General features: G+C 46.0%; 1 long non-coding RNA gene across 1 annotated transcript in view; it reads right to left on the reverse strand.

Moving 5' to 3' along the window:
• Positions 1-7419: 7419 nt before the first annotated feature.
• Positions 7420-12610, reverse strand: part of LOC108520192 (uncharacterized) — a 41907-nt gene continuing 36716 nt past the window's right edge. Inside the window, exon 5 of the long non-coding RNA XR_001882847.1 lies at positions 7420-7713. This is a non-coding gene — a long non-coding RNA (uncharacterized LOC108520192). The remainder of the gene's footprint in view (positions 7714-12610) is intronic.

The raw sequence follows: 12610 nt of genomic DNA on the forward strand, positions 1-12610 counted from the left end.
GTTTCTCAAAAACCTTGAGGCTATTGTGAATAATGTTGCTATGAACATGGATGCACAATTTCTGAATACCTGCTTTCAATTCTTTTGGATATATATCTAGAAGTGGAATTGCTGAATCATATGGTAATTCTGTTTACCTTTTTGAAGAATAGCCAAACTGTTTCCCACAGTGACTGTAACCAGGTGGCATTTGAACCAGCAATGCACAAGTGTTTCGATTTCTCCACATCCTTGCCAATACTTCTTATTTTTCATTTTTTGATAACAGTCATCCTAATGGGTTTTGTAGTTTTGATTTGAATTTCCCTAGTGACTAGTGATGTTAAACACCTTTTCATACGCTTATTGGCCATTTGTATATCTTCTTTGAAGAAATGTCTATTCAAATTATTTGCCCATTATTTTTTTCAGAGATGGGGTATTACTCTGCCACCCAGGCTGGAGTGCAATGGCATGATCATAGATCACTACAACCTTGAATTCCTGAGCTCAAGTGATCCTCCCACCTTGGCCTCCCAAGTAGCTGGGACTACAGGCATGCACCACCACACCCAACTACTTTGCCCTTTTTAAAAAAATTTCCAACTTCTACTTTAAGTTCAGGAGTACATGTGAAGGACACTTTGCCCATTTTTTAATCCAATTTTTTTGCTATTGAATTGTAGTTCCTTATATATTATGGATATTAATCCCTTATCAGATGTAATATTTGCAAATATCTTTGCATAACTTTTTTTTTGAGATAGAGCCTTACTCTGTTGCCCAGGCTGGAGTGCAGTGGCACAATCCTGACTCACTGCAACCTCCGCCTCCCAGGTTCAAGCGATTCTCCTGCCTCAGCCTCCCAAGTAGCTGGGATTACAGGTGTGTGCCAGCACACACAGCTAATTTTTATATTTTTAGTAGACATGGGGTTTCGCCATGTTAGCCAGGCTGGTATCTAATTCCTGACCTCAGGTGATCTGCCTGCCTTAGCCTCCCAAAGTGCTGGGATTACAGGCATGAGCCACCATGCCTGGCCGTCCCTGGCCTTTGCATAACTTTTTAAATGTCGTTCAAAATAAAGTAGTAATGTTATAATTAACAGCAATCAGAGTGGTGATGCTCAGCTTTTCAGATGCTAAAATGAAACCTGTGCTGCCAGCTGGGAGACACCCTTCCTTCCTGTCAGTGTCTTAGAAATGGGGGTGAGCAAACAGCAGCAACAGGTGGCAAGAAGGAGAGTCTAGTAGGGTCAGTGTGGGACCCAAAGGACGAACAGGGCTGAAGTCTCATTTCCAGAACAAGAAGGTCAAAGAACAGATCCTGGATTCTCCTGCCACCATGAATGTTGACTGAGAAGGCCATTCCTGCTTCTTCCTCTCAGTGATCAATTAGAGACATCAATTACGGAATTACAACCTGGTTAGATCCTGCCCCCACCCTCTCTCCTCCCAATCTTGTTCCCTAATTGGGATTCAGCAGTTGTTTCAGGCCAAGTTTTCTTTTCACTTTATTTCCAAGGGCTCCTTCAAGGCTGAAAACGAGATGGCAGTAAGATAGCTGAAAGTCCTCATCTCCCAGAAATAAAGCGCAGGGAAGGACATGGGTTCAGGGGTCGGTTGTAGCACCATGTTTGAGCCCAATCTTTGAAGCTGCTGGCTGTGTTGGAATCCTGGATCCCCTGTTTATGAGCCTGGTGATTGTGAGAAATCATGTCCCCTCTTTGTGCCTCATTTTCTTCGTCTGCCAACGGGGGATAATAATAGGATCTGCATCAGCTGGTTGAGGTGAGGATTAAATGAGGTAGTTCCCAGAATGTGCTTAGACCAGAGATGGCATATTGTAAGGGCTTAATAAGCATTAGCTATTATTATCCTCACTCCCTCCAAGTTCCCTCTTAAGCTCTGGAATTGGCATGTCCCTGCGGGGTCATCTGGGGAGTGACCCCAAATACTGCTCCTCTTATGGTGTTCTGCTGTGTGCCTTTCCAGGATGGCTGATGGCATGTTCTACGAATAGGCAATGACGCCACCAAAGGTATCTAGCACTCGTAGTTGATAACCTTAGAAACTGAGTCACAGCGCCCAGATTCAAAGTAAGTGAAGAGGGTGTCCCAGTGGAAGGTGAATCGTTCAGAGCCACCCTGTGGAGAATATCAACAGCACTCTGTGATATTATCCTTGACCACCTAAAATAGCAACATGCTCACCTGGGAACCTGATATAATTTCAGTGTTGCAGCCAAGAGCCAGTTATAGCAGCAGCAACCCAACCATGGATAGGGCTAGCATGCCCAGGAAGAGATGTTTGAATGAACACCCTGACTCACACTAGAACCACTATGGCAGAGAAACGAAGGATTAAGCAGCCTAGATTCCTACTCATCAGCTGCGTAACATGGGCAAGTTACTTCTGTGGGCCCCAATTTTTATCATCTATAAAATTGAGATAATAATGCTACCCACTTTGCGCCATTTTATGAGGATAAAAGAGTTAAGATGTGTATGGGACTTAGAACAATGCCTGGCATATAGTAAGTGCTCTCTTAAAAATGTATGTAATTTTCATCTACCCATTCAGATCAGTAAGAGAAAAAAATAAATTTTAAAAAATGTATGTAATGCTCTAGGTTCATCCACTGCCAAACACACAGTGATGGAAGAGAAATGTAACTATCAGGGAGAGACAGATGGAGAGGGCGACCCCAAATCCACCAAGCAGCCCACCTGGCTGTGCGGTGAGGGAGAAGATAGCTTGGTGCCATGTCTTGGTGTTGGTGCTTAACCACAGTGGTTTCCCCCACAATCACCCAGAGACACCTGCAGCAGCAGTGCAGGAAGCAGGGCCAGGAAGGATAAGGAAGCCTTACTGGAGCTCTTTTGAGGGTAGGTATTGGGAGGTACCCAGGGGAAGGGCATTCATTCCATTCCAAACATCTTGAAGGAAGACCAGTTTACATTTGCATATAACTTAAGCAACATCAACTTCATTATTTTTTTCAAACAGCCTTTAGCGCAGAGATTACATTAGAATAAATTATAAAACCCATCCATGGCTCTCCACACCTCTGCAATTTCCAAACTGAGTTCATGTCAGGCAATCGCCAAGTGTGCTATCCTTTGATGCTCTAAGTAAGCAGAGTCCACGGCTAGTGACACCACTCAGTGTCCCACAAACACCTCCACACGGCCCTGTGGTTTTGCAGTGGTGTTGAATTGCCAACTCTCAGGTTTCAAACCCCTTTTGGTTTGGCATTTTGGCAGTTGTTCCCTTCCTGTCTCACTGGCATTTCCTGGTACCCACTCTCGCTAAATTCATCAGCTTGAAGCAGCAGTACAGTGTGAGGATGAAAAGCGCAGTGCTTGAGAATCAGAAGGAAGTTCAGATCTGCTTTCAGTGCTTACTGGCTTTGCTAGTTTAGGCAAATTCCTCCATCTCTCAAAGCCTTAGTGTCCCCATAATCAAAATCGGAATCACCTGCATCTTTCAGAGCTGTCTCGGGGATTAGAGGCAACAAAGGAGAAGTGCTTAGCACATACCTGGCAAAGTGAGCGCTGGCTAAAATGGGAGCTATTATTAGCAAGCAGGGGACAGCAGATCTGAGCCCTGCAGCTGCTCTTTTGAATCCCCACCCCTCTTCTCTCCTTCCTCCCAGTCACCAGGTTGTAGGAGTGGAATAATTACTAATGTGTTGAAATCTGGGTGGGGCACAGGTATATTTAAAATTACAAACCATCTTGTGACTAACCATTTCAGCTGTGCAGACTGCAAAGCACCATGTGCCCTAGGAACTAATTATTGCTACTTTGTGAAGAAATTCGGGCTGGGGACTGGAATCCAGAGTGGATTCCTCCATGGCAGAGTCTCAGATACTGTGTGTGATCTGGGAAAGAACTCTAACGGCACCACCCAGGGGAAGGGGAAGTCAGTTGTTCTCTGTTCTCTCTGTTCCAACTGGATCACTTGAGACGGCTGGGGACACTTGAGCCAGAAACAGGAGGTACTAGGATTTGTTTTTGGCACCAGGGACACCAGACTCTAAACTGATCATTATCCGCTCTTGCAAAATAAAACAACAAACAACAACAAGCAGAAAACAACCCCAGGTGTCTTTGGTCAGTATTATTAAATAGTGTGTTTTCTTCCTCTGAAGCAAGTTCACAGAAAGTTATTACAACAAGACTGCAGGGTATTTGGTGACCTTTTACAGAACTGGAATGAGCTCTACTTGTCTTCCAGGCAGAAACAAAGCAAAGAGAGTTTTGAGTCCTCTAATTCTAAAGGAAATAGATCTTATCACTTTGAGGTCACCCTTCTCTCTCTTGTCTAGCTATGTTAATATCAAATGAAAGACACAAAAGGGTCAAACGTGCCCATGCTTTATCTCTTAGCCAAATCCTGGCTTTCTTGGCTGAAAGCAAGTTTTAAGCACAGGTTGCTTTCCACCAGTCTCGGGTGAACCAGATCTTTCTCCCAGGAGTTCCCTGGAACAGCTGTCCAAGAACCTCACCCCACAAAGTCCTTCTCACCAGGAAGTGTTAAGTTCCACCCACCTGGCTTTATGAAAGCGGATGTAATATGGCTGTGTCGTAGTTCCTGTGTTGCATTCATCTCAACCAAACCGAAGCTTTCTGTTGAATGGGAGTGGGCAGAGTGAAAGGGAAATTGGGGAACTACAAAAAAAGCAAAATTCCCTGTGGCATTTCTCTTTTTTTTTATGCAGAGTTTCACTCTTGTTGCCCAGGGTTGAGTGCAATGGTGCGATCTCAGCTCACTGCAACCTCTGCCTCTGGGTTCAAGTGATTCTCCTGCCTCAGTCTCCTGAGTAGCTGGGACTACAGGCATGCGCCACCATGCCCGGCTAATTTTTGTATTCTTAGTAGAGACGGGGTTTCACCATGTGGGCCAGGTTGGTCTGGAACTCCTGACCTCAGTTGATCCACCCTCCTCGGCCTCGCAAAGTGCTGGGATTATAGGCATGAGCCATCGCGCCCAGCCCCCTGTGGCATTTGTAAGTGAGGCTGTAATATATACACACACAGAGATACATTATCTGCTCTAAAAACAAAACTTGTGATTTTTTTTCATTCAGATCAACCTTTCTTGGAAAATTTCCTAACTCGTTTCTTTGGTATTGACTTTTCCCTCTTTTATTTCCCTTTCCCTTCATTGCTCCTAGGTCTTCTTTGCTCCTCTCCATGGACATTTTTGGAGGAAGGCAAATCAGCTCTACTTGTCAATTGCAAAAGCTGAATATGGGAGTAAAGAAGGTTGGATGAGCAAACCATGCCACAGCTTCCAATCTTGCAGAGTATTCTCTCTGACAACTAATGCCTCTGAACAGAGCTGTCTGGGAACATCAAGAGAAGTCTTTTTTTTTTTTTTGAGACAGAGTCTTGCTCTGCCACCCAGGCTGGAGTGCAGTGGCCGGATCTCAGCTCACTGCAAGCTCCGCCTCCCGGGTTTACGCCATTCTCCTGCCTCAGCCTCCCGGGTAGCTGGGACTACAGGAGCCCGCCTCGTCGCCCGGCTAGTTTTTTGTTTTTTTGTTTTTTTGTTTTTTTTTTTTTGAGACGGAGTCTTGCTCTGTCACCCAGGCTGGAGTGCAGTGGCCGGATCTCAGCTCACTGCAAGCTCCGCCTCCCGGGTTCACGCCATTCTCCTGCCTCAGCCTCCCGAGTAGCTGGGACTACAGGCGCCCGCCACCTCGCCCGGCTAGTTTTTTGTATTTTTTAGTAGAGACGGGGTTTCACCATGTTAGCCAGGATGGTCTCGATCTCCTGACCTCGTGATCCGCCCGTCTCGGCCTCCCAAAGTGCTGGGATTACAGGCTTGAGCCACCGCGCCCGGCCAGTTTTTTGTATTTTTAAGTAGAGACAGGGTTTCACCGTATTAGCCAGGATGGTCTCGATCTCCTGACCTCGTGATCCGCCCGTCTCGGCCTCCCAAAGTGCTGGGATTACAGGCTTGAGCCACCGCGCCCGGCCATCAAGAGAAGTCTTAAGCCACTGGCTTGTGAACTCTTTTCATGCCTTTAATCCTCAAGCCTACACAGCCAGGACAATACTGAAGGGAGGGAGTGGGTCTACAGTTCAGAAGAGCTGCTGTGCCCAGACTCTAGTACAGCCCAGCTCTCCACAGGTCTCCTGGGGTGTTCCTGGAAGCAGCCCACTTGACCCAGCCCTTTCTGCTCTGTCCCTCCCTCAGGGGTCCTGGAATGCTGACATCCAGGATAGAGCAAGTAAAACACTGTGGGTAAGTGTAAGCAGATATGGTCCTTGGGCTGCAGCTCCCTCAGTGACCAGACAACATGCCTCTGAGACTAATAGGACTGGAAAAGGAATAAAGGAAGGAGTCCCAGAGCCTCCCCACACATAAGTTCCAAGTTGGAAATCCACCATGCATGTTCTTTGTGAGTAGCAGCTTCTCTCCACAGAGTGGCTGGGCACATCCTTGATGATCTTTACCTTGAGGGGAGATTCATGAATCCCCTTGGTATACAGGGAGCAAATTTCCCTGGGGCTTCTCTTGGGTAACTCAGCTTTGGTATTGGAGGGGAACTGGAGCTTTGGAACAGGATGGTGGAACCATTCCCCCCCAACTCCCCTCCACCAACACCATCTAACCCTGCCCAAGAAGGAAAAATCTTTCCTTTTCTTACATATGGGAGCCTTGGACAGAGAAATGGTTTCAGTTCATCTGGTTTTGTTTTGTGTTGTTTTTCCATGTGTGCATGAGAGCCACAAAAGAAAAAAAAAAAAAGAACAAAACCAGGAGTGTTCACTTTGTTGTTACTGCTACAGAGATGTTTATTCTAAAGTTAAATAAACGCATAAAGGAACTTCTCTAAATTTTTGCTCAGAGGACCAAACTTGAACTTCAATCAGTGAAGGAATCCTGGAATACTGTTCAGGGGAGCAGAGAATCCCCACTCATATTCCCTCTCTTGCCCCTCTCCCCTAAGAGTTTTAATCTTTGCTGCCCAGTGTTCTCCCCACACACACAACAAATAGACAATGTGTCCCAACCCAAGAAGCTGAAAGTCTTGTGAAGTTCAAACAGAAAATTGTCTTAATAGGCTGCACGCGGTGGCTCACGCCTATAATCCCAGCACTTTGAGAGGCTGTGAGGGTGGATCACTTGAGGTCAGGAGTTTGAGACCAGCCTGGCCAACATGGCGAAACCCAGTCTTTACTAAAAGTACAAAACTTAGCCAGGCATGGTGGCATGCACCTGCAATTCCAGCTCCTCAGGAGGCTGAGGCAAGAGAACTGCTTGAACGGGGAGGCAGAGGTTGCAGTGAACCAGGATTGCGCCACTGCACTCCAGCCTGGGCGACAGAATGAGACTCCCATCTCAAAAAAAAAAAAAAAAAGAAAAGAAAAGAAAAGAAAATTGTCTGAAGGCTGCTGAGAAGAAACAGAGAGTAGCAAGGCTGCAGAGAGGCCAGAACTAATCAAACTGACAGTAGCTCCCACTGTTTCACATGCAGCCACCATGTCCGTGCTGTAAATGGATTATCCCAGTTGAATATCACAACACCCTAGGGAGGAGGTGCTACATTTATCCCCCCTTTTACAATTCACGAAACAGGCAGTGTAGGATGGGAGTCCGATGCTCAGTTTCTAGCCTCACACAGCCAGGTGCAGGTCCTGACTTTGGCAAACCAACTCTATCCTATGCCGCAGTTTTCTTCTCTAGAAATTGAGGATAGTAATAGTACCAAGAGTTTCTGTGAAGAGCAAATGAGATAAGAAACACAAAGTGCTTAGGGTAGTGCAGGGTACGCAGTAAATTATATTTTATCATTATAATCTCATTCACTCAGTTGGGAGGCCATGGAACCAGGATTAGACCCACATCCAGCCACCAAGACCTCTGGCTCCCAGTTATGCAACTGGATTCCAGGAAGCAAGGAACCTCTGACAAAGCCCTGGAGGCACAGCCTTGCTTCTCTTGCTTCAGGTACCTGCTGCTCACAAAGGTCTGGGTTTTCCCTCCACATGAAGGCTGGGCCAAGGCTCAGGTGCCTTCTGACATGCGTCCATCAGCAGTGAACCACAAACACATAGACAAAATCTGTGAGTTCCCATCTGTCTTTGCAGTGGCCAGTCTGTGACGCAAATCTCTGCTCCGAGAAGCGATTCTGGGAGGCCTTCACTGTACCTTTCAGCCCTGGTGTCCTGCCAAGCACTGTGCTTGAGGCAGCCTCATTCTTGAGCCCTGGCCTTTTGGGCACCACTCTTTTCTATGAACAATTCAAAGAGCTCTTTCTTCAGCCCAGCCATGCATCAGCGAAGCACGACATGGGCTTGGCTTAGCATTCCCAATCAGTGGGACTGCTGGACTCCAATCACCAGTGAGGCTGGCCCTCCTCCCACTGGCAGCTTTTTCTGGGGTATTCCCCTGGCTGGTGAGTTCACCCTGGTAACAATTCCCAAGGGACCTCTGTGATTGTTGCTAGAGCAACCATCCCCCACCCCTACAGTCCACTGTCAGGCAGTGCCTCCCTGAGCTTAGGGAAACTAGGCCCCAGATTTAAGCCCATGACACTGCTTAGTGGAGAGGATTGAGGGACATCAAGGAACTACTGCCCCAGTGTTTTCCCCACTGGTTAGCATTCAGTCTGAATCTTTTCATTACAGGCCTTCCTTTAGGTTATACTTAGCCTAAACCTGTGTCTCAGGTTGCCAGGACACACCTAGTTCATACCTGTTATCCTGGAATAACTGTTAATAGCGCCCCTTTCAGTCTCAAAAATGTCTTCATTTTGTGATAAACTATATGGTCCTCCCAGCTTCAGTACATGTTGTCTCTGGGACGGTCCTGTTAAGATTCACATGGTCCTTGGGCATTGGTATTTACTAGTTTAGTTAACTGAGGGCAGAAAAGTACTTATGGAGATTTTGAGGAATTGCTCTAGGTTTGTTAATCTGGTGCTGGGGTTGGGGAAGGTAGGGGACAGACTTCAGATTAACTAGGTTTAAGAAAAGACCTGAGGCTTCTGATATAGTTTGGCTGTGTCTATACCCAAAATCTAATCTTGAATTGTAATCTCAATAATACCCATAATCCCTACGTGTCAAGGGTGAGACCAGGTGGAGGTAATTGGATCATAGGGGCAGTTTCCCCCATGCTGTTCTTGTGATAGTGAGTCTCACGAGATCTGATGGTTTTATGTCTGGCATTTCCCTGGCTTGCACTCCCTCTGTCCTGCTGCCCTGTGAAGAAGGTGCCTGCTTCTCTTTTGCCTTCTACCATGATTGTAAGTTTCCTGAGGCCTCCCTAGCAATGCAGAACCGTGAGTCAATTCAACCTCTTTCCTTTATAAATTACCCAGTCTCAGGTATTTCTTCATAGTAGTGTGAGAATGGACTAATACAGCTTCTATCCTCACCTCCTACGCAAACCTCAGTCTGGTCAGGTGCCATCTTCTGTGTTTTCTTGTTTTTGGAGACAGAGTCTTGCTCTGACATCCAGGCTGGAATGCAGTGGCGTGATCTTGGCTCACTGCAACCTCCACCTTCTGGGTTCAAGCGATTCTCCTGCCTCAGCCTCCCGAGCAGCTGGGACTACAGGTGCACACTGCCACGCCTGGCTAATTTTTTGTATTTTAATAGAGACAGGGTTTCACCGTGTTGCCCAGGGTGGTTTGGAATTCCTGAGCTCAGGCAATGTGCCTGCCTTGGCCTCCCAAAGTGCTAGGATTACAGGTGTGAGCCACCGCACCCAGCCCATCTTCTGTGTTTTCGAACCCTTCCCAGGGTTTCCCCCAGGATTGTAATTGTCTGTGGATCTGCCAGATTTCCCAACAGACCATATGTTTCCTAAGAGCAAGGACTATGTGTCATTCAGTTTTCTATCCCCAAGGTCTAATCCCATGTTTTGCACATAAGAAGCACCCATTAAAATCTGTTCCTTAGCTGGGCATGGTGGCTCATACCTGTAATCTCAGCATTTTTGGTGGCTGAGGTGGGAGGAGAGCTTGAGCCCAGGAGTTTGAGACCAGCCTGGGGAACATAGGGAATCCCCATCTCTACAAAAAATATTAAAATTATTTTATTTAAAATCTGTTCCTTAATGAATAAACAAATCAAATATTCAACTTCTTCATCTGTGAAAGGGAAAACCTAGCCTTTCAAGGTTATTGTGAGGCTTTGAGATAATTTATGTAAACTGGTTAGCACATGCCTAGTAAATTACAGACTTTCATTAAATAATGATTTAGGTGCTATTGTTGCTGCTAGTTATTCAATCAACCTAAAAGCAGCCCCACTGAAACAAAGCCAGAGGACTGGAACTGCAGCTCTTAGAGAGTGTTGCCATCTTGTTGTGATATATTCTTCCTTCTGCAACCTGCCTCTGAGGTTCCATGTCAATGAGGTTTATCTCCACAGACATGTTGGGATGGGAGAGGAAGCATACAAGGTGACGTGTCCCAGAACTCACTTATGGTCATCAGTTCTTAGAAAATAAAGTAAGGCCGGCCGGGCACGGTGGCTCACACCTGTAATCCCAGCACTTTGGGAGGCCGAGGCAGGCGGATCACGAGGTCAGGAGATTGAGACCATCGTGGCTAACACGGAGAAACCCCATCTCTACTAAAAATGCAAAAAATTAGCCGGGCACGATGGTGTGTGCCTATGGTCCCAGCTACTCTGGAGGCCAAAGTGGGAGGATCACTTGAGCCCAGGAAGCAGAGGTTGCAGTGACCTGAGATCATGCAACTGCACTCCAGCCTGGGTGACAGAGACCCCATCTCAAAATAAATAAATAGAAAACAAGGTAAACAAATTACATGAGTGGGAGGATGCATTAGGTGTTTGGGAGGGGTTTATAATACAATTGGTTGCAGAAAGTGGGGCTGGGTGGAGAGGTGGCAGAGCAAATATGAAAAATGGGAAGGAAGTTCCAAGGGCACCTTCATATGCTTTGCAGAATTCCAGGCGCAAGATGATAGCTACATTCCCTATTTAATCCTTTTGAACTCCTATAAGACGGGGTATTACCCCCATTTTCATCTGAGAACACTGTGGGGATGGTGGTTAGATAACTTATCTAGGGGTCTATAGCTGTTGAGAAGCGCCACTGAGATTTACCCCCGGTCCGTCCCAATCAGACCTTATGCACAGTCTTCCCACAGCACCTGCCTTCCCCATCATGGCCTTGGGACTGGGAAGGCAATAAGGTTCTGGGATACAGTAGCTGATTTCCATTTCCTGACCCAAGCTACAAGAAGTGAGACACCACTAGGCTCACCCTCAGCATAGAACCTCGCCCATAGTAGGCTCCCAGCAAACGTCAAATGACCAGTGAGAATTGAGTTCGGGGATACTCTCATCAGGACATGGCAGTAGGGCAGACAAGTGCCAAAATTGGAAGTATCATTTGTATCATTCCTATGTGCTCTTTATTTTTCTTCTTCCACAGAGATATTGAATCAGGAACTCAGAGAGAAATGTAATTTATATATTTTGCTGGAGAACCATTACTTTTCATTTTATTTATTTTAAATAAGATAAAAAGTACCCATTTGATGACTATAAAACATAAAACACGCCTAAATAACATGCACATAATTTATCATTCATGCTTCATGACTTTTCTTTTACTCTAAGACATTTTAAAATGAGAATTTATATTTACAGGTATAATATTTTGGATCTGGAAAGGACCTTGGCATTCATCTCATCAAACACTATTTTTCAGATGAGAAAGCTGAGAGACATTATTATATGGCTTGTTGAAGGCCAGGCTCTATAGAGTGACAGAGGCTGGGATGTAGTTATTAGATTGGTGCAAAAATAATTGCCATTTAATGGCAAAACCACAATTACTTTTGCACCAACCTAAAAGAAACCCAGGGTACTTCCCACCAGGCCACAAGTTTTCAAACTGTGGAAAGCAAGCCATTAATGGATAGTAAAGTCAGTTTTAGTAGGCTAAAACCAACTTTGGTTTTTACTTTTAAAAATATTTATAATACGCTCTAGAACAATTTTAGGTTAACACAAAAATTGCACAGAAAGTATATTCGATACAATTAATGAACTAATATTGCTATACTATCATTAACCAAAGTCCATAGTTTGGCCAGGCATGGTGGGTGGCTCACACCTATAATCCCAGCACTTTGGGAGGCCGAGGCGGGCAGATCAGTTGAAGCCAAGAGTTTGAGATCAGCATGGGTAATATGGTGAAACCCTGTCTCTACTAAAGATACAAAAATTAGCCTGGCATGGTAGTATGCACCTGTAATCCCAGCTACTCAGGAGCCTGAGGCACAAGAATCACTTGAATCCAGGAGGTGGAGGTTGCAGTGAGCCAAGATCGTGCCACTGCACTCCAGCCTGTGTGACAGAGTGAGACCCTGTCTTAAAAAATAGTAAGAAGAGGCCGGGCGCGGTGGCTCAAGCCTGTAATCCCAGCACTTTGGGAGGCCGAGACGGGCGGATCACGAGGTCAGGAGATCGAGACCATCCTGGCTAACACAGTGAAACCCCGTCTCTACTAAAAATACAAAAACTAGCCGGGCGAGGTGGCGGGCGCCTGTAGTCCCAGCTACTCGGGAGGCTGAGGCGGGAGAATGGCGCAAACCCAGGAGGTGGAGCTTGCAGTGAGCTGAGATC

The sequence above is a fragment of the Rhinopithecus bieti genome, unplaced genomic scaffold, assembly GCF_001698545.2.
Source record: "Rhinopithecus bieti isolate Rb0 unplaced genomic scaffold, ASM169854v2 scaffold_47952, whole genome shotgun sequence".
In the NCBI taxonomy this organism is placed as follows: domain Eukaryota; kingdom Metazoa; phylum Chordata; class Mammalia; order Primates; family Cercopithecidae; genus Rhinopithecus; species Rhinopithecus bieti.